Source organism: Bos taurus, chromosome 5, assembly GCF_002263795.3.
Source record: "Bos taurus isolate L1 Dominette 01449 registration number 42190680 breed Hereford chromosome 5, ARS-UCD2.0, whole genome shotgun sequence".
NCBI classification, from domain to species: domain Eukaryota; kingdom Metazoa; phylum Chordata; class Mammalia; order Artiodactyla; family Bovidae; genus Bos; species Bos taurus.
Window position 1 is genome coordinate 19,548,117 of NC_037332.1, and position 19,864 is coordinate 19,567,980.

Consider the following 19,864-nt stretch of genomic DNA (forward strand, 5'->3'; position numbering starts at 1 on the left):
CTCCTTGCCTTCTTTGTAAACAACATGTCTGTAAGACTCCCGCCATCTGGTCTGAATAAGTAGGGGCAGACCCCCAGGTAAAAAATCGTATCATCCTTCAAAATGCCTGGGGTGGAGGTAAGTAACTGTTAGTTCTGGGTTCAATACTAGAATCTCAGTTATCACACAAAACCTAAGTCATTCATTGCAGCTTTTGTCAGTAATAAAAGTAGTATTTTTATTCCTACATGCCAATATTTGCCTTTTCTCTTGACAGAATTCACGCTGGAGAGAAGGGTATTATTTACTGGGTGGCCCTTAAATTTCTCAACAATAAGGATACATAAGAGAGCTAGAATCAAACCTCTATTTGCAAATCAAAAGTCATGTTTCTTATACTATCTGTCTCTGCTTTAAGTCTTTTTTTTTTTTTTTTTGCTTTAAGTCTTCATCTTTATCAGGCTGAAATGGAAATGTTTGCAGGTTAAACAGTCAAACAGCAGCAAATGTACCAATTTATATGATAAAACGAGAATTCAATAGACATTAGAGTGGTATTTGTTATCTGCTACCTCTGCCCTTCCCCAGCTCTCAATGGTCCATCCCCATATCCAGATACTGCCCTGACCATAAGTGACTTGACAAAGGCCAACCGGTGGCAACAGGGCTTCTACTGTGACTCTGGAATAGACTTGTTTCTTCTTACTGAACTTAAAACTGAGATGTGGAAAGCCTCTGAGAACACGTCTAAAAGGAAGGGATGATCATTTGGGCGCTTGTGTCAACCAACACCTAAAGTCTGTCCTAACCGTGATCTTTTCGTTATTTGTCAATAAACTCCTTTTGGAGGTTTTTCTATCACTTTGCAACTCGCAGGGCTTTGGTAAGTACATGATCACCACGTTCAGTTCCCCCTACTGTGTAAAGAAAGAGAAATCCAGAGAAAACTACCAAATGCAAATGAACCACTTTCCCAAAGTGGACTATCTGAACTACTAATTAACCCACAAATGATAAACTGAACTGTTGTCTATTTCTAGATTGTCCATAACCTCTTCTATTTTCTTCTCTTCCCTACTATTATTCACTCTTCTAGTCACCTAACTAGTAAACTGACAAAAATGCCAAGGACATCAAAAAAGCTTTGCTCTTTATTGTTAGCTACACCATGACAATCAAGAGAGAGATACACTATTTAGAACTGAGATACAACAGAAAGGAGAACATTTCCTTTGCTTTTCATTGTTCATGAAGAGATTCTGATCTTCCATTTGAAAAGTTTAAGAAGAAATCTTGGAAGCTGAGGCTCCACAAGAGGGGGGTTTTAAAGAAAACACCTATCTCCATACATAATTTATCCCAGAATCCCTAGATGATGTCTCTGATCCAAGCACTGTTGGTAATCTTTGAGTTATTACATAAAAAGACAGATGGTTTAAGACTAAAGTTGGGCAAAAATAGCTACAGTCTTCAAAAAGAATGAGATGGATTCCAACTGACACATAAGCTTTACTGTGAATGGGCAGGCAGGACCCCAAAAGAAAACGAAAGGATGACTATGAAGTCTTAGCACTGAGAGAAGCTCATAAAGAGACAGTTTTGTTAATGTTACAAATCAATGCTTTCTTTCACAAGGTCACCTGACTCTGGATCACAGAATGGCTGTATGGTATTATTTAGACTCAACAATGATGAGGACAACAAAAGTACCACACATTAGAAAAACTAAAAGAAATAGCTGGACAGCTAAATAAATTTGGTGATGAAATATGGAGCTGGATGAAACACTGAACTCTAAAAGTGATTATTAATATTATACAGTAACATGATGATTCCTGCAGGCAAGAAAACATATGCTACTATAACTAAGTGTACTAGCATAAGAGGAACAACCTGAAAGGTGTTATTTAATGCATTATTGGGTTCCAAATGCCCAACTGTTCTAAACTTCTATTAGTGATGTGAAAACACAGAAGTTATATTTCTCCAATCTACAGATGACTTGAAGCTAGGTAACTCAGTGAGTTTATCAGATGACAGAATTAGAATCTGGAAAGACAGGTGGGAATGGGACGTTAACTATAATTAGTACAAAGGTATGATCTCTTACATTTAATTTCAAAAACATAACTGTACAAATATGACATACAAGAAACCCTACTGTATACATTCAAAGACAGAGGTTCAGTTTACTCAAAGCATTGGCTTGATGTTAATTAACATGATGTAAGTGCTTTCCCCTCCCATTCCCAAGCTGTCTTAGGCAGCAATGACAGGAGTATTAAAAACTAACAAAGGGAGTTAACAAATCCTTTCTACTTTGCCTTGCACGTACACACTTATAATGTTACAGGATCATACAATACAGACACAACATAACACACCTCCCTAAATGTGTGACTATACATAAAACAATGTGAACTTAGCCTGGCACACAGTAAATTGTAAATGCATGTGAGCTATTTTTATTGTTGGGCTTTCCTGGTGACTGAGTGGTAAAGAATCTGCCTGCCAACGCACGAGATGCAGTTCAACCCCTGGGTTAGAAGGATCCCTTGGAGAAGGAAATGGTAACCCACTCCAGTATTCTTGCCTGAGAAATCCCACAGACAGAGGACCCTGGCGGGCTACTGTCCATACAGCCACAAAAGAGTTGGCCATGACTTAGCAACTAAACAACAACAAACAAATTTTTATTGTTAAGATTTCTAAACCTAAATAAACAGATAATTCTGATGATAAGTCTAATATAGGTGAGGCTCTGCTATACAGATAAAGCATATGATGACTGAATACATCAAAAAGACTAATGAACAAAAGAGGGGCACCAACTTTTATGTGTATTATGGACAACAGGCCAACTAGATTTTGCATTGGTCAGGTACGAATTACATGAGATGCATGGTGTAAAAACTAATAAAGAGAATGTTGAAGCCATCAGAAAACCAGTCCATTACAGTTGTGGAAAGAATCTAGTCTAGGAGAGGACTATCTCAAGATGGCTATTTTCAAACATTTGAAATTTTTAAAAAACTTTCACTGAAGTATTGCTGATTTACAGTGTTGTGTTAATTTCTGCTATATAGCAAAAGGAATCAGTTACATATATATTCTTTTTCATATTCATTTCCATTCTGTTTTATCCCAGGATACTGAATACAGTTCCCTGTCCTACACAGTAGGACCTTGTGGCTTATCCATCCTGCATGTAGTAGTTTACATCTGCTAATCCCGGACTCAGAATCCTCTCTCTCCCTCTCCACTCTTCCACTTGTGTGTAGGCAACCGCAAGTCTGTTTGCTATGTCTGTGAGTCTATCGGTTTCACAGATGTGTTCATTTGTGTTGAATTGTAGATTTCTCATATAAGGACAGCATAAAACATTTGAAAATTTACAGTGTAGAACAGTGACTAGATGTATTCTGTAGTGGAGGGCACAACTAGTATGAAATGAAAGAAAGTTACAGAGAGGTAGATTTTTGGCAAAGGCAGCACTTATTAGTAACAAGTTATCCCATATTGGAACGGATCTGTAACAGTTATTAATTCTTTGTCAACTTGACTGGATCCCATGGTGCTCAGGTATTTGGCCAAACATTTATGGGTATGCCTACAAGGGTGTTTCTGGATGAGATTAGCATGTCAATGAGTAGACTAAGTGAAGCAGACTTAGTGAAAAAAGACTCTCTTTTATGTAGGTGGGCATAATCCAATCCAGTGAGCACTCACACAAAACAAAAAATGGTAAATCGTACCCCACTCCCTGCCTGACTGTCCAGTCTTTGGCCCTCAGGCTGGCAATTACCCATCAACTTCCTTGGCTCTCAGGCCTTCAAACTGAATGAAACCACAAGCTTCCCTGAGTCTTTACTTTGTAGATGGCAGATTGTGGGACTTCTCAGTCACTGTAACTGCCTGAGCAAATTCCTCCTGATAAATCACTATAGATGATAAATCACTATACAGATAGATTTCCCATTGGTTCTTTCTTTTCTCTGGAGAGGGAGAACTCTGACCAATAAAGGGTCCCTTGGTGAGTTAGACTCTCTACCCTTGGAGTTGATGAAGCTATACTGAAAGAATGTATGGAGGACAGTTTAAAACTTCAAGACAGCCCATGCTGTTCTGGTGATGACCAAAGTCCTAAAGGGCTTCCCTGGTGGCTCACTCAGTCAAGAATCCGCCTGCAATGCGGGAGACCTGGGTTTGATCTCTGGGTTGGGAAGATCCCCTGGACGAGGGCATGGCAACCCACTCCAGTATTCTTGCCTGGAGAATCCCCATGGATAAAGGAGCCCGGCAGGCTATACAGTCCATGAGGTCGCCAAGAGTTGGACATGGCTGAGTGACTACACACACACACACACTAGTCTTGAAAGTCCATCCCTGTTTTAAAAAATAACACCATCAGTCCTGATGCAGTTAAGTAGCTTTATACATGTACACAACTTCTATTCAGCTCCATTCCCGTGATCCTAAACTGCTTAGCTTTTAAAAATCAAGGTTCCTTTTAGTCAAGATTAGGTCAAAGACAACATAACCCAGATGAGAAAACTTATTTTTGTATACAGTGTATGAAACATAACATCCATTTTGAAGATCTGCTAATTGTGGTCATCAGCTTAGGAAAGACATTTCATTAATTTCAGCTTTAGATTTATGCAAACTGGTTATAAATCAAAATTTGTGAGAAACCAATCTTTTCATTTAAACTTTCATTAATCTCTTAATGTGTCCTTCAAGTCAACTAAAGATTCCCAAGTAATTTTGATTTTTCCAAATCACTCCCAACTCAGGATGAAATTCCAAAACTAACAGAAAAAGTTACAGTCCTAAATCTTAGTCTTTAATTTTTTAATGCTTACAAATTCTGTAATTAATTCAGTGATTAAGTTACTTCTGATTTCATATATTCCTTCCCAAGAAAATGCCAACATTTCTCTTAAGGTATCTACACTGAAATAACTCAATGTCTTCAAATTTTCATTCATATACCAAAGTAACTTAAGTGTTAGGTCAAATTTCTATTTACTAGCTCTATCACATATCTCAGTAAACATGAAAGTAAAGGAAAAAAAAAAAGTATTTACAAAGATTCTTAGTCCATGACTCCTTCTGAAGAAGTGAAGGGAAGTCGCTCAGTTGTGTCCAACTCTTTGCGATCCCATGGACTGCAGTCTACCAGGCTTCTCTGTCCATGGGATTTTCCAGGCAAGAGTACTGGAGTGGGTTGCCATTTCCTTCTCCAGGGGATCTTCCTGACCCAGGGATTGAACCCAGGTCTCCTGCATTGCAGGCAGACGCTTTATCCTCTAAGCTACCAGGGAAGCCACGACTCCTTCTATAGGAACACAAATTATGGATCTGGGGTTTGGCAGGGGGCCCTCTAAAGATAAAGACAGCTTATTTTCATTCAGTTCAGTTGCTCAGTCGTGTCCGACTCTTTGCGACCCCATGAATCGCAGCACACCAGGCCTCCCTGTCCATCACCAACTCCCGGAGTTCACTCAGACTCACGTCCATCGAGTCGGTGATGCCACCCAGCCATCTCATCCTCTGTCATCCCCTTTTCCTCCTGCCCCCAATCCCTCCCAGCATCAGAGTCTTTTCCAATGAGTCAACTCTTCGCATGAGGTGGCCAAAGTACTGGAGTTTCAGCTTTAGCATCATTCTTTCCAAAGAACACCCAGGACTCATCTCCTTTAGGATGGATTGGTTGGACCTCCTTGCAGTCCATGGGACTCTCAAGAGTCTTCTCCAACACCACAGTTCAAAAGCATCAATTCTTCAGTGCTCAGCTTTCTTCACAGTCCAACTCTCACATCCATACATGACTACTGGAAAAACCATAGAAGTCCAAATTCTGCCCCCTCTCCCCTAGAGTGGAAAGTACCTAAAATCTCTGATTACTTATCTCAGACTTCCATCTGTTACTTTGTAGTCTCCTTCACACAAATGCAGTTCAGGTATTGGAGAGACTGGAGTAAAGTTTATATGAAGATCTGGGGCCGCCTCCCCTGTGATTTCCCCACTAGATTTACTGCTACTTTAACAGCCCTAACCTCTGTCCTCTGTTTGAGCAGACCAGTATCACTGCAGCTTTCTGCCTGACATATGGCCCTCCTATGCAGCAAAGACTGGGATTTGCTTTTAGACTAAAAGCCACGGGAATGTGAATTTCGCATCCTTTATTTCCTTCCATCAAACGTTGAACCCTCTCCCTTTTCTTCCTGCTCTCCTTGGCCTTCCTGGGCCTTGTGTGGTTGGCAGAATAGTCCCCTTAAAATGTCCATGTTCTAATTACTGGAACCTGAAATATAGGAAAGGAAATTTAAGGATACATATGGGATTAAAGTTACTGATCAGTTGAGATTACTGAGATGGGAAGATTTTCCTGATAGGACCAGTGTATGTACAAAAGTCCTTTTAAGCAGAAGAAGCAGGGAGAGAAATCATAACCAGAGGGATAGCATCTTTAGAAACACTTAAGCAGATACTACTGGCTTTGAAGATACAACAAAGTCACAAGTCAAAAATGTGGCCAACTTCTAGCAGCTGAAAAAGGAAGGAAATGGATTCCCCCAAGTGCCTGGAAGGAACACAGCCCCCCAGGAACTTGATTTTACCCCAGTGAGATCTAGTTCATACTTTTGACTTTCCAATGTATGAGAAAAACGTTTCCTAATACTTTAAACAATATTTTACATTGTTTATAATTATTGACTCTTTGAGAATTAGTGCTACAAAAGCAACTCTGCCAGAAGCATAAACTTGAGGCTTTACATGTATTATTCCATGTAAATATTTATGAATTCTTATTTTCAAAGAATCTCTAATATTATTCAAAATTATATAATTCGTGAAATATTAGCAGAGGTTCTATCTTCTATCCTTGTATACATTAGCTTACTTAAGAAAGTGAATTCAGTGCTTGTACACTGTTGAAAATGCCACGAGACTTCTAGTCAGAAGTTCCACTGTCTTCTAACTCTTAGCTCACTCTTCTTTATAATTTGTTGTGAGCACACAAGATAACTGAATGTGAATGTTTTTCAAAGAACTGCAGAGATGTAAGGCATAATTGATAAATGTGTATCCCATGAGTTAGATAACAAAGCATTGTGTGAAGAAATTTAAAAAAAAAACAGAATTAATTTTAACTGAAATAAAGACATCATGGATATTTCATAGTGTAAAATATGGTTTTTCACTTTTCAATTTTAAATCCCAAGCAAAGGCCACGGATGTCTAACTAGACAGCAAACAGGAATATTTACCAATCCTAAAATATCAATTCTGCTAACCTGGGAACAACACTATAATTTCTTGAAAATGAAATGAAAGTGAAAGTCACTCAGTTGTGTTGGACTCTGCGACCCCATGGACCATACAGTCCATGGAATTCTCCTGGCCAGAATACTAGAGTGAGTAGCCTTTCCCTTATCCAGGGGATCTTCCCAACCCAGGGATTGAAACCAGGTCTCCCACATTGCAAGAGGATTCTTTACCAGCTGAGCCACAAGGGAAGCCCAGGAATACTGGAGGGGTAGCCTATGTCTTCTCCAGCGGATCTTCCCGACCCAGGAATCAAACCAGGGTCTCCTGCATTGCAGGCAGATTCTTTACCAGATATCTGGGAAGCCCTTTGGAACCACAGAGCTACATAAATCACTTACGTCTCTCTGCTCACCTAGCTTTCCCCTTAAGTTTTCCATATCTTTATATGCATTTTATCATTCTTGACTTGACTTATGCTCATGGCCAACATCACTGCCAAATTTTTCTAACTAGATCACTGGAACACACGTTCCTTAGTAAGAAAATTACCTTTTACATTACACTACACTGAACTACACTAGTATGTATATACACTAGTAAATATATATCTAGCTGTGTGTGTGTGCGTATGTATATATATGTGTGTGTGTGTGTGTATTTGCAGAAAGATGTTGAATTAGATATAGATGTACATATATTCTATATATATACATTTACTTATACATCTGTAAATGTATACTATAATATTCTGTGGAGAGAGTCTATAATAATGTACGTATATGCAATTTGTATATATATTATATAAATATATATTCTGTACATATATTTTATACATATACTATATATACTAGAAGAGAAGTGAAGGCAAAGGAGAAAGGGAAAAATATACTCAACTGAAGGCAGAGATCCAGAGAAGAGCAAGGAGAGATAAGAAAGCCTTAAGTGAACAATGCAAAGAAATAGAGGAAAACAATAGAATGGGAAAGACTAGTGATCTCTTCAAGAAAATTTTCATTCACTTAATGATAAAAATTGTTTAGGTTTCTAAATCAATATACCAACAGTGAACAAAATTTAAAAAGCCGGTATTCTGCTAAAAAAATTATTACATAACAAAGAATCAGAATTTAACAACTGAAAGGCATGTTGAAGATCAAATCCGATGGTTCATTTTATAGCAATGAAACCAAATACTCATCATCATCTACTGCCAAAAAGAACGAAAGAAAGCAAGCATTAAATGCTCACAAAACCATTAAAAGAAGGGTAAAAAGATCGAAATTTAAAACATGGGATAAATCATAACAACATATAAGTTCTATGGAGGCTACTATCGAGAAAATAGCTGGTGGTGTGCCTCAAATGGGTGCTACTACCTCAGCTGTTACACACCGTTTGATTGACCAAAGTTTTTGACTGCAGCATTTCAAAAAAGAAGACTCAAGTTATCTCCATTTTCATTTTTTTTTTAAAAAACATAAAAATTGACTCAAATTCCTTTATAGACAGGTAGCTATGAGAAGAGGGACAGTATTTTTATTGCTGTTTCTCACTGTGGCTCCTATTGGCATTTTATTGACTGTGAGCACTATTTCATAAATTCAGAAATCCAGCCTCACCCAGCCCCTCCCTGCCTCACCCCATCAGATACTAGCAGTAACTCTCAGCCAGGGTGAGCAACCTGAAACTCCCCACCTTAAATGTTCCCTAAGGGAGGAAGACTGTATACCTATGATTAAACTTAAGAGGAAATGGCAATCCATTCCAGTACTCTTGCCTGAAAAAACCCATGGACAGAGGAGCCTGGCAGGCTACAGAGCATGGCAAAGTGTTGGACACAACTGAGTGACTAAGCATCCTTTCTACATACTGAACATTTATTTATCTTTGATCTTCATAGCTTAAACAAAATACTATCCTCTTTCAAGTTCCTTATATAGTCACCTTCTGCAGAAAAAAAAATTATACCTGACTCGTATCCTAAAATGAAGTTTTTAAAAACTTAAAACAATTTTAATAAGAAATGATAAAAATTTACTGTAAATTGCTGAACAGGTTAAGTACTTATTGTAATATATGACTGTAATGGAGGAAAGAGCAGATGATATAATATCATACATACAAAGGAACAGACATCACAAGACCATGAGTGGCGGGAAGTTTCTTTTACAGGATTTTGTTATATTCAAATTATTCCATTAAAACACTGTGAAGAACCAAGGGACTGTTTGCTTTTAATATTACTCTGAACTGACTTTAATCACATTTTAAGGGGCTTAAAGAAAACATACACACTTGCACAAAATATTAAGCTTGTTTAGAAAAGCAATTTACCTCAGGTGTGTAAAGAATGGTACGCATATACAAGATAAAATCCACCCAACAGGATTTGCTTCATGAGAACTGACAAGCAGAAAATAAGCACTATCTACAAGGCCTGATTTATAAGTTCCCCAAAATTCATGCATATCATGGCTGTGTCTGTGTTGAGAAAAAAACTAGCCCTACTCCTCTCAGCACGTTACTTATCCACCAGAGTCTTTGAGAGACAGACTAAATACAATACTTGGAAGGGCAAGTTACAGATGCTGCCAGTGATAAATTCAGCATGACCGCTTTAGCAAATCTCTCAGTGTGGGAAGCAAGTAGATTAGAATAGTGGAGGCGCTAATTTGTTCTTCTAGTACAGCTTTTAAACACGGCTGCAATGATTTGTTTACCACTCTGTCTTCCCCAATGATCTGTGAACTCAAGGCAGGACTTGTGCCATTTAGTTTTAACCCCCAGCACTCTCAGGAATATAGTAGGTACTCAATGTTTACTGAATAGAGAAATCTATTTGAAAAGTAATCAATGCCAATTCAAACAGCAGAGCAAAACAAAACCTTCTAAACGTCTGTTTAAAATAATATGCTAGGTGTTTAGTTTGTTAAGAGAAAGTCATAAGATTCAAAGAGTTTTCAAACTAGTTTGGTATGCATATACACAAACTTTCCTTTAAATGCTTTCAGACAATGTAAGTTAAGATTTCCAAGTAAATTATACGAATGCTACAAGACAGTGGTTCTTAACCAGGTGCTAGACTCTATGCCAAGTAATAATGCCGAGTTTCAATACTTCACAAAGCCCAGAAGAAATGATGCATTTATTTGAGAAATAATTTGTTAGGATTACTCATGCTAAAATGATGCCAAATCAATATGTAAGAAAGTTAGTGATTAGATCTAAATAATAAAGAAATAATCTTACCCATAAAAGTCCACTGGAAAAATAATCCTCAATCCCACATCTAGCTGTCGTCCTCTTAAATCTGCCATTTCTGTTTCATCTCCAACTCACAGATCACCCCATTTCTATCTAGCTGCTGCTCCTATGCCACACTGAAACAACTCTTCAAGGTGATCACTGACCTCTCTTGTTCCTAAATCTAATGGACACATTTAGTCCCTTTTATCTGACCTAGTGGCAACCTCTGTTATTACTAACCACTTTGCTCTTGAAATGTTCTGTTGCCTTCATTTCTCTGATGTTTGACTCCTGTTCCCACCATGGTGCCATCTCTGGTGGCCAATTCTTTTTTTCACTGCTTGTTCCTCTTCTTGAATTAACTGTCAAGGGAATCAGTGGAGAGAGACTGGGTGGCACTGCAATCCTGACCATAATTGTTTCCATCTATTTTCAGTTAGCAAGCGTGAGATCAGTTTGTAGGTAACAGCAAAAATTTATCTGCATGTGCATTTACAAGATTCATTTTTTTCCTTACATAGCTCAGAATTTCACTGTTCAATTAAAATGATGAACCCACACTATATAGCACTCTGGCTTAGTAAAAGCGTGAAAAAAAACACCCAGTTTCCTTATCCTAGTTCCCACTACAGCTCCCATTCCTCTTAGTCTTTAGTTTATGAAGAAATAACTTTGTCAGCCCAAAGCAGAACAGTTCCTGTTAAACTGGGGCTTCACCGCCGTCCCTGGGACTGTAAGACAATTACTCTTTTGATATGTCATTTCCAGCACGGATGATTTGTTTATGACATCAAAGTCCTTAATTAAGCAGAATATATGATAAAATTGTAATGTGAATGATCCCCAACACAGGGATCTTCAAGTTCACTATAGATATTTTTGCTTTAGGGTCAAACCAGTTGGAATCATCTTGCCCCAAACACCGATGATGCCTGTGTCTCTGGGAAGGTTGTCCTGACCACCGATGAGTGCTTCTCAAACCTCAGCCTGCATCAGAATCACCTGAGGGGCTCCTTAATCCACAGACTGCTGCGATCTCTGACTCCAGTTCAGTAGATCTAGGATAGGATGTAAGAAGAATTTGCATTTCGAAAAACTTCTCTGGCGATGGTGACGCTACTGGTCTGGACAACCACTATTAGAGATAATAAGTATGCCCTGAAACTGGATTAAGGAACAAACTGTTGGATTACCACCTTAACCCCAAATTTCCCAACAACAATAGAAACAAATTACTCACAGTTCTTTATCATGCTATTCTTAATCTTCATGAACATTTGAAAGTAGCCCATACTCTAAAAATAGCTGTTACTTTGATTTTTAATACCAAATATACTGATGTATTACACAAATACTGCAAATAATTTCCTTCAAAGAAACATGAAGACGTACTGCTTTATTCTGAATTTACGTAAAATGATTTTAAACAACTAAATATATCAAACTTTAACAAATTTAACAGAGAACTACAATTCAGAGATCTATCTTCTCCTACCTGCCCCCACCCCTGAGCCTTTGAAAAGCTCAGAAGTAAGTAATTTTATATAATCCAGCGCTGCTTACCAACAAATATAAGAACATATATCTACAGTTAAATATGAGAACGAAATGTTCTATCATTTTTCTAGCCTCACTGGCTTGGAGCATTTCAGCTATAGTCAAGAAAGCGATTTCTAAATTAAAACAGTGTTTTTCCCCTTCTGTTCAGGAGCTCGAAGGCAACATGAACACTTGAATGTCACACCAGCTGCTCTACCAGCCTACTCAGTTCTTAAGAGCTTCTCTCTCCTGTCAGTTCACAAGAACCTACACTTAACTGCTTAAGGAGGCAGGATGCTCATTATGTCACAGAACAAACTCACAAAAATAAAGTTGGCAATATTTAAGGAAGCATAACTCTTATCTGTAAATTTAACATGAGCTGTCTGTTTTCTTAATTAAAACTTCTAGATTTCAAGGACTATTTATTCCAATATTTAAACAACGGAACACAGATCGAAGGGCAGAAGATCCTTTTCCACTCCTTTCTCTCCTTTTTTTTTGTTTAAACCGTGTGATAGTAGCTGACAGTCTTTTGCATTTTCCAGCCATGGATACTGAAGAATGGTCCAGTATATCAATACTCACTTCTGCAACGCATTCAAGGCATCTGGCTAAAATATAAGGTTATTTTAAGATGATGTGAGGCAAGAAGCTGATTTATAGTTCACTCACCAAAATGCGAAGAATAAGGACATTAGTGGATGTGTTGAATCATAACCACCCCATCACAGCACACTGATGATCCTTTAAACTCTGGCTTCACACAATTCCTGACCTTCATTCCAAGACTCTGATTTGTACTCTGTGACTGCTATTCAAGGGTAGAGCTGCACATTACAAGTCATGCTCACTGGGAACTCTTCTATATTCAAGACTTTCTCTCTGGTACAACTTCTCTTTATTTCTCTTATACAGAATGGAATCTTATGTAGACATTCTGACCTTCAGGCTCAAAGGCAATCAAGACCTTTTCTGATCATACTTGCCTTCCTAAAAAAGGCTCACTTCCCAGTGGTCAGTGACTGCAGTTTTGCTCGTCGGTCCTCTGTGCTTTCATTCTCATCCTACACTCATCTGGTTACTTAGCTACCCCTGGAAAGACGTATCAACTGGCTGAGCAGCGGTGGGTGAAATTTTTAAAATTGAGTTCTTAGCTCCATTAGAAACTTGTTTTTCTCCGTCACATATGATCCACTCACACATCTCCAACATCCAAGCCTGTTCCTTTTTCTATTCAGAGTCTCCTAAATTTCCTCCTGCTCCTGCCTCTCCAGGGTACTCAAGTCTACTCCCAGACCTTATTTCCTGAACTGCCACTGCAAGCCCCAACCACCACTTTATATTCCTAATCTGCCACTGCAAGCCCCAACCACCACTTTATACTGGTTCCTTCAACTTCCATATTCAGATACCACCCCATAAGACTGTTCTCTGCTCCTCTTCCCAAAACGAGCCTCTCCTGGATTTTGCTAGCCAAACAAGATCTCCTTTTCCGCCTTTCCTTTTGTGCTTAGTCGCTCTGCTCAGTCATATCCGACTCTCTGTGGCCCCATGGACTGTAGCCTGCCAGGCTCTTCCGTCCATGAGAGTCTACAGGCAAGAATACTGGATAGAGCAGGGAATACTGGATAGAGCGGATGGCCGTTTCCTACCCCCGGGAATCTTCCGGACCCTGGATTGAACCCGTGCCTCTTGCATTTCCTGCACTAGCAGGTGGGTTCTTTATCCTGGTGGCTCAGCTGGTAAAGAATCCACCTGCAATGTGGGCGACCTGAGTTCAATCCGCGGGTTAGGAACATGCCCTGGAGAAGGAAACAGCTACCCAGTCTAGTATTCTGGCCTGGAGCATTCCATGGACAAAGGAAGAGGAGCCTGGCAGGCTACAGTCCATGGGGTCACAGAGAGTTGGACATGACTGTGACTTTCACTTTCTTTACCATAAGTGCCAGCTGGTAAGTCCATCCTCTGAATAAGATCGATCTTCAGTTCTTCTTTCTGGATCATCACTCATTGTGATGAGCAAACTGGATCCATCTTCACTCCTGAGTTGGCTGCTTGTGGTGATTAACAATTCCAGGCTTCGTCTCAGTCCTCATCCTCCTATATATTTTTGTGTTGTTTGACAGTATTCTTCCCTCCTCTCCATTATCTTGCTTACTTAGTTCTCCCAGGTCTTTATTCAATTCTCAGCCCACATATTTCCTGGCTTTTTACATTTCTACCATATCTTAAATGAAGTTCTCACCCAGGGATATCTCCATAGGCCTCTCAGAACAGCAAATACCACATGATAATCTATATCGCAGGATTTGATCAAGCCCCAGGCCAATGTTTTCAACTGTTTCAACCTGTGAATGTCTTGCAGCAAATCAAACTCAATCACCAGTATCATCCTTATCTTCCTGAATCTGTTTTCTCTGAAGTTCCTATTAGTCCCAAACAAGTTCCTAAAGTCCCTGAGTAAGGCCTTCCCTGGTGGCTCAGATGGTAAAGAATCTGTCTCCAATGCAGATTGGAGGATCAAACCCGGATCGATCCCAAAGAAAAGCAATGCCAAAGAATGCTCAAACTACTGCACAACTGCACTCATCTCACATGCTAGTAAAGTAATGCTCAAATTTCTCCAAGCCAGGCTTCAATAGTATGTGAATCATGAACTTCCAGATGTTCAAGCTGGATCTAAAAAAGGCAGAGGAACAAGAGATCAAATTGCCAACATATGCTGGATCATCGAAAAAGCAAGAGAGTTCCAGAAAAAACATCTATTTCTGCTTTATTGACTATGCCAAAGCCTTTGACTGGGTGGATCGCAATAAACTGTGGAAAATTCTTGAAGAGGTGGGAATACCAGACCATCTGACTTGCCTCTTGAGAAACCTGTATGCAGGTCAGGAAGCAACAATTAGAACTGGACATGGAACAACAGACTGGTTCCAAATCAGGAAAGGAGTATGTCAAGGCTGTATACTGTCATCCTGCTTCTTTAATTTATATGCAGAGTACATCATAAGAAATGTGGGCTGGATGAAGAACAGGCTGGAATCAAGATTGCCAGGAGAAATATCAATAACCTCAGATGCGGAGATGACACCACCCTTATGGCACAAAGCAAAGAGGAACTAAAGAGGCTCTTGATGAGGGTGAAAGAGGAGAGTGAAAAAGTTGGCTTAAAACTTAACATTCAGAAAACTAAGATCATGGAATCTGGTCCCATCACTTCATGGCAAATAGATGGGGAAACACTGACAGACTTTATTTTGGGGGGCTCCAAAAATCACTGCAGATGGTAACTGCAGTCATGAAATTAAAAGACAGTTGATCCTTGGAAGAAAGGTCATGACCAACCTAGACAGCATATTAAAAAGCAGAGACATTACTCTGCCAACAAAGGTCTGTCTAGTCAAAGCTATGGTTTTCCCAGTAGTCGTGAATGGATGTGACAGTTGGACTATAAGTAAAGCTGAGCGCTGAAGAATTGATGCTTTTGAACTGTGATGCTGGAGAAGGCTCTTGAGAGTCCGTTGGACTGCAAGGAGATCCAACCAGTCCATCCTAAAGGAAATCAGTCCTGAATATTCACTAGAAGGCCTGATGCGGAAGATGAAACTTCAATACTCTGGCCACCTGTTGTGAAGAACTGACTCATTTGAAAAGACCCTGATGCTGGGAAAGACTGAAGATGGGAGGAGAAGGGGACGATAGAGGATGAAATGGTTGTATGGCATCACCAACTCAATGGACATAAGTTTGAGTAAACTCCAGGAGTTGGTGATGGACAGGGAGGCCTGGCGTGCTGCAGTACATGGGGTCTCAAAGAGTCGGACGTGCCTGAGCGACTGAACTGAACTGATACCTGAGTAAAGCCCTACATCCAGGGCAATTTCTTCAAGAAGTTTACAGCCTAAATGAGGGAGAAAGACAAGTAAACAAGCTGGAATTAAGACTGCCAGGAGAAATACCAATGATCTCAGATATGCAGATGATACCACTTTAATGGCAGAAAGCAAAGAGGAACTAAAGAGCCTCTTGATGAAGGTGAAAGAGGAGAGTGAGAAAGCTAGCTTAAAATTCAACATTCAAAAAATGAAGATCTTGGCATCCAGTCATATCACTTCATGGCAAATATATGGGGAAAGAGTGGAAACAGTGACAGATTTTACTTTCTTGGGCTCCAAAACCACTGCAGAGAGTGACTGCAACCATGAAGTTAAGACATTTGCTCCTTAGAAAAAAGCTATGACAAACCTAGACAGTGTTTGAGAGAGAGACATCACTTTGCTGACAAAGGTCCATCTAGTCAAAGGTATGGTTTTTCCAGTAGTCATGTATGGATGTGAGAGTTGGGAAGGTTTTTCCAGTAGTCATGTATGGATGTGAGAGTTGGGAAGGTTTTTCCAGTAGTCATGTATGGATGTGAGAGTTGGGAAGGTTTTTCCAGTAGTCATGTATGGATGTGAGAGTTGGACCATGAAGAAGGATGAGAGCTGAAGAATTGATGCTTTTAAACTGTGGTGCAGAAGTAGAGGCTTGAGAGTCCCTTGGACTGCAAGGAGAACAAGCCAGTCAATGCTAAAGGAAATCAACCCTGAATATTCACTGGAAGGACCGATACTGAAACTGAAGCTCCAATACTTTGGCCACTTGATGTGAAGAGCTGAATAACTGGAAAAGACCCTGATGCTGGGAAAAACTGAGGGCAAGAGAAGAAGGGGCAGCAGCGGATGAGCTGGTTGGATGGCACCACTGATTCAATAGATATGGCTTTGAGCAAACTCTGGGAGTTGGTGAAGGACGGGAAGCCTGGTGTGCTGCAGTTTATGGAGCTGCAGAGTCAGACATGACTGAGTGACTAAACAACAGCAAGCAAACACAATGAGTTGTTGTAGAGGGCATCAGGAATGGTTTGGTGAGCACACAAAGCGTCGAGTGTTAACTGGGATGTGGATCAGAGAAAGGCTTCACTGTCAGGGACACACCTGGAGTGAGGTGGGATGGGGCAAAGTGGATGAAGGGGTTGAACACAGAGGGGTGGATACATCTGAGCTAAGAATAAGGAGGTAGCTCAGTAAAGAACTGATACCATGACAAAAGAAACAACAACACTATCTACTTGTATCTTTGGAAGGTTTCTTGAAAGAAACCTTATCTTTTCTTCTTAAATACAACTATAGCTTTCTGAGGGAATCCCAACTACTGTTCTTTTTATAGTTCTTACAGAGGCTAATAAATTGCTTAACTATTCACTAGAATAAAAATGGTTAATAGTCAATCTGAATTATGGATGATCAATGCAATTAGTATCCTCAAACTCCCCTAACAGAGTGTTTAAACAAATAAGAATACACGTAATAACCACAACTTCAGATTATTATAGTACTCAGGGGGAAAAAACATACAGATTTCAAAAGCTCTTGGCTTTTTATTTCTTTATGACAATTTCTTAATACAAATGATTTTAAATCATCTTATAAAACTAATGAGAGATTTTTATCACTTTTGAGAGGGTCAGAACATGTTTAATTTCCTTTCTTGTGTGCTCAGTCGCTAAGTTGTCTCTGGACTCTTTGTGATCTCGTGGACTGTAGCCCACCAGGCTCCTCTGTCCATGGAATTTTCCAGGCAAGAATACTAGAGTGGGTTGCCATTTCTTCCTCTGGGGGATCCCAGACACAGGGACGGAAGCCACATCTCCTGTGTCTCATGCATTGGCAGGCAGATTCTTTTATCACTGAGCCATGTGGGAAATTTCCTTTCTTAGCACTAGCAAAAAGTAAAATGAAGGAACCAGAAGGCAATCAGAAGGAAGGGGTCTTTTAAGATGGTGGTAAGACACTGGGCAGCATTCAGCCTATGGGCATCTCCCCTGTGCAGAGGTCTTCAAGAGGAGAAACGCGAATGCTGAGGGCCTCAGCGTAGGATCGTGTACCCAGTCAACATCCCTTCTCTCATCCATTTGTTTCGGTATTGCTCTCAGACTCCCTAACTCCTTTGTCTTTGCACATGTTTCAAGTAAGTCTCCGAGCATCATCTTTCCTAATGAATACTGGCCTATTTCCTTCACCTTTCTCCTAACCTCTCCTTCAAGGTAAAGTTAACATGCCCGACTTTTTCGACCCCATGGACTGTAGCCCACCAGGCTCCTCTGTCCATGGATTCTCCAGGCAAGAATACTGGAGTGGATTGCCAGTATCGGACTGCCCTCTTTCAGGGGATCCTCCCCACTCAGGGATGGAACCCCCATCACTTAAGTCTCCTGCACTGGCAAGGGGGTTCTCTACCACTAGCACCACGTGGGAAGCCATACCTATTTAATTGTTAAATTAATAATTTGCAGTAACACTGACACTACAACACGTTTTTAGTTTCCAATAAACTGTCACATGCAGCGTACACTGTATAATACTTAAGTCAGCCTACTAATATAGAAGGCCCATAATATATACTTGTTAAATAAATGAAGACATTAAATTCAATATCTGAATGTAATGTCCTCATGTATAATGACATATAATAGCATTTAAAAATTAAAAAGTGAGAGGCCTGGATCACATTCAGAATTTTCTAATAGTTGATCTACTTTAGAAAAGCAGTAGTTACACCCAGAGGGAGAAAAAGGTTTTTTTGCCACAATCAAAATTAGACAATTAACCACTGAGATTCTTCAAAACTTAAAAATAATTATTAGGAAATCTAAACACCAACCTGGAAAACTCTTTGTGACACAATATTCAGGGAATAAACATGTATCTATGTCTGTATGATGATTACCACCGTTTAGAATTCACATACTGTAAATGGGCAAGAACCAGAAATCACAAGGGAGAAATAGCCAATTTGTCAGAGCAGCCTTTAGATCATTTTCTTTTCCTAAAAGCCAGTGGATGTTAGTTGAGCATTATAAAAGTGATGCATTTGCCTTCAATGATCAGGCCTTCTGACTTTGATCTAGTCAGCATTATGCTGAAATTCTAGTGCAATGAAGGAATCTGCCAACTTTGGTACTGAGCCACAGTATCCTCAGTGGAACTGTCAACATTTTAAACTTAATGACTACGATCTAGGATATAAAACCAGTAGTCATGTACAGATGTGAGAGTTGGACCATAAAGAAAGCTGTGTGCTGAAGAACTGATGCTTTTGAATGGTGGTGCTGAAGAAGACTCTTGAGAGTCCTCTGGACAGCAAGGAGATCAAACCAGTTCATCCTAAAGGAAATCAGAATATTCATTGAAAGGACTGATGCTGAAGCTCCAATACTTTGGCCACCTGATGCAAAGAGCCGACTCACTGGAAAAGACCCTGATGCTGGGGAAGACTGAAGGCAGGAGGAGAAGGGGACTCCAGAGGATGAGATGGTTGGATGGCATCACCAACTCAATGGACATGAGTTTGGGCAAGCTCCAGGAGATGGCGAGGGACAGGGAAGCCTGTGTGCTGCAGTCCGTGGGGTCACAAAGAGTTGATGAGTCAGAGCAACTGAACAACAACACACGGAATGTACAATGGGCAGCAGACAGTGGCTTAATAACTTAAACAGAAAACGCACCATGTAAACTATCAATCAAGGGATTACAAATAATCATTCATGTTTGATGCTGGCCTAGGAGGTAAAAGAGTAAACGTAAAAAGAAGAGGAAAAACGGTGTTACAACACAAAGGACACAAGCAGACAGACAAAAGAAGAGCCTTCTCAGAACCTCGTTACAGGAAGAGAAGTACACCGGTATACACACACCTCCGCATTTAAAGGAAAGACTTCTGGATTCATCAACAGACTTAGCTTCTCATAAAAGAAACCACTGGGACCACTTGGAAAGAA

General features: G+C 39.8%; 1 protein-coding gene across 6 annotated transcripts in view; it reads right to left on the minus strand.

Annotated features, from left to right (window-relative positions):
• ATP2B1 (ATPase plasma membrane Ca2+ transporting 1) overlaps positions 1–19,864 on the minus strand; it is a 133,278-nt gene that overhangs the window by 73,964 nt on the left and 39,450 nt on the right. Inside the window, exon 2 of one of the 6 annotated variants that reach the window (XM_059886123.1) lies at positions 1–19,864. This exon is cut by the window's right edge and continues 19,943 nt beyond it. The gene's annotated coding sequence lies outside the window, so the exon portion shown is untranslated. 6 annotated transcript variants of the gene reach the window in all.